Here is a 2,944-nt window from a genome sequence, read left to right as displayed (position 1 = left end):
GATCGTGTAAAGGAAGCTCGGCTGCAGACGTTGATGAACGAATTTGATCGCTTGAAGATGAATGACGACGAGTCTGTTGATACCTTCTCAGGAAAGTTATCTGAACTTTCTTCTAAAGCGGCCTCGTTAGGACAAAGTATTAAAGAACCGAAACTTGTAAAGAAGTTCTTAAATAGTATTCCTCACAATAAGTACATTATGATGGTGGCCTCTCTCGAGCAGATGTTGGATCTAAATACAATCAAGTATGAAGATGTTGTTGGAAGAATTAAAGCGTATGAAGAACGCATTAAAGGGAATACACCAAACGATCAACAAAACAGCCTGCTATTCTCAAGTTCAAAAGGATCATATGATCAGAACTCGAAAGGACGAGGGAGAGGTTCAAGTCGTGGCCGTGGCAGAGGCGACAGAGGAAGAGGACGCGGAAGAGGCAGCTCTGCAGAGTGGACCAAAGGAAAGAAAGATTACTCGCAGATCACCTGTTTCAATTGCAAGAAAAAGGGTCACTTCAAGTCGGTATGCCCTGAGAAGAAAGAAGAAAATCAAGAGCTCAATCAGAATGAAACTGAAACTGCAGACGTCGCACTTTACATGCATGAAGTGGTGTTCTTAAACGAAGAAAAAGTGTTACCTAAAGCGTTTGATCCAAGCAAGAAAGAAGATGGTGAGTGGTACTTAGACAATGGTGCCAGCAATCACATGACTGGTGAGAAATCATATTTTTCTGAGCTAAACCATAATATCAAAGGAAGGGTGAGATTCGGAGATGGATCTTGTGTTGATATCGATGGAAAGGGATCAATATTGTTTGAAGCCAAGACGGGTGAACAACGACTTCTCACGGACATCTACTACATTCCTGAGTTGAGAAGTAACATTCTCAGTTTAGGACAAGCAACTGAACAAGGCTGCGATGTTAGAATGCGGGAAAACTATCTAACTTTGAGGGATCCAAACGGGAGACTATTGACTAAGGTTCTTAGGTCTTCTAATCGACTCTATAAGATATCACTCAAGGTAGGTAAACCCGTATGTCTTCTTACAAAGCTAAAAGAGGAACCATGGAGATGGCACGCACGCCTTGGTCACATAAGTTTCAAGTCAATTAAAGCTATGGCGACGAAAGAGATGGTTCATGGCCTACCAGAGATTCAAGAAGAAAAACAGGTGTGCGACTCATGCTTAGTAGGCAAGCAGACAAGACACAGTTTTTCCGAACGCAACGCCATACAGATCATCAACTGCATTAGAGCTTCTACATGCGGATCTGTGTGGGCCAATTTCTCCAACTACACCATCTCAGAATCGATATATTTTTGTGATAATCGATGATTGCACAAGATATATGTGGTCCATCTTAATGAAAGAAAAGAGCGAAGCGTTTGAGAGATTTAAAGATTTTAAATCCCTTATCGAAAGAGAAGTAAAGAAATCAATAGGAACGCTTCGTACGGACAGATGAGGAGAATTTACGTCCCGAGAGTTTCTAGAGTTCTGTAACAAGAGTGGCATCAAACGCCATCTTACTGCCCCCTGCTCTCCGCAGCAAAACGGAGTGGTTGAAAGGAGAAACCGAACTCTCATGGAGATGACCATAAGTATGTTGAAAGCAACCAAAGTTCCTAATTTCATGTGGGGAGAAGCAGTACGTCACGCCACGTATGTTATCAACCGTGTTCCTACCAGAGCTCTAATGAATCAAACGCCATACGAGAGCTTGAAAGGAAGAAAACCTAGTATTGGACACATTAGAGTGTTTGGTTGTGTTGCGCATGCAAAAGTGGACTCGGTCCATTTGAGGAAATTAGACGATCTCTCACAAGCTCTTGTTCATCTTGGGATCGAGCCTGGCTCGAAAGCTTATCGGCTTTACAACCCTACTACGAAGAGGATTGTAGTAAGCCGAGATGTAATCTTCAATGAAAAGGTAGCTTGGAATTGGAAGGGAGCAGAGATAGAAGAAAACAACTCTGGTAACTTTCATATGGCTTGGGGAACAACACTGGACGAAGGCAAAGGTCCGTTTGTGATAGGTGCTAATCAAGAGGATGCTGCCGAAGAAACAGAACAACAAGAAACAGAGCAACAAGAAGATGGAACAGAGCAAACACACGCCGAAGATCAAACAAGTGAGGAAGCTACAATTCATGCAACAAGAAGATCAACTCGTCAAACAAAACAAACCTAGCCATCTTGACGACTACATCTTGCTTGCAGAAGTAGAATGTGAGTTGCTGCTACACTCAATCAATGAAGAACCTACTAGCTTTCGAGAAGCAAAGAACAATAAGCAATGGACAGGCGCGTGTGAAGACGAGATAGAAAGCATCAACAAAAATCACACTTGGACGTTAGTAGATACACTACAAGAAAACAGCGGCATACTGAGGGAAAAAATCGTCGGTATGTCGTCGGAATAAGGCTATTCCGACGACATACCGACGAAAAAAGTCGTCGGAAATAACTCCTCGGAAATTCATTTTTCCTCGGAAATCCCTCGGAAATTTCCGACGGAATTCCGAGGAACTGAATTTCCGAGGAAACTCCGAGGACCACTAGATCGTCGGAAAGTTCCTCGGAATATACCGAGGGAGGACTTCCTCGGTATATTCCGAGGAAATTTCCGATGGTCCAATCCTCGGAAGTTCCGACGAAATCTTCCTCGGAATTTGCATCGGGAATTTCCGAGGAACGTGGCCCTCGGAAATTTCCAAGGAACGTAGTCCCTCGGAAAATTCCGAGGAACATTCCCTCGGATTTTTTTTTAAAATTCCGACGACTTATTCCGAGGAAAAGGTCGTCGGAAATTTCCGAGGGTGCTTTTCCTCGGAATTTCGAAAAAATTAAAATTTGTGAAATTTAAATTCGAAAATATAAAATTAAAATTAAAACTGAAAACATATTAGATAATTCAAAGTTCTACAAATAAAAATAAAACATT

General features: G+C 42.2%; 1 pseudogene; it reads left to right on the top strand.

Annotated features, from left to right (window-relative positions):
• LOC106338153 overlaps positions 1–2,944 on the top strand; it is a 14,470-nt pseudogene that overhangs the window by 7,914 nt on the left and 3,612 nt on the right.

Source organism: Brassica oleracea, chromosome C4, assembly GCF_000695525.1.
Source record: "Brassica oleracea var. oleracea cultivar TO1000 chromosome C4, BOL, whole genome shotgun sequence".
Taxonomy (NCBI): Eukaryota; Viridiplantae; Streptophyta; class Magnoliopsida; order Brassicales; family Brassicaceae; genus Brassica; species Brassica oleracea.
This window is presented reverse-complemented; position numbering and strand designations above follow the sequence as displayed.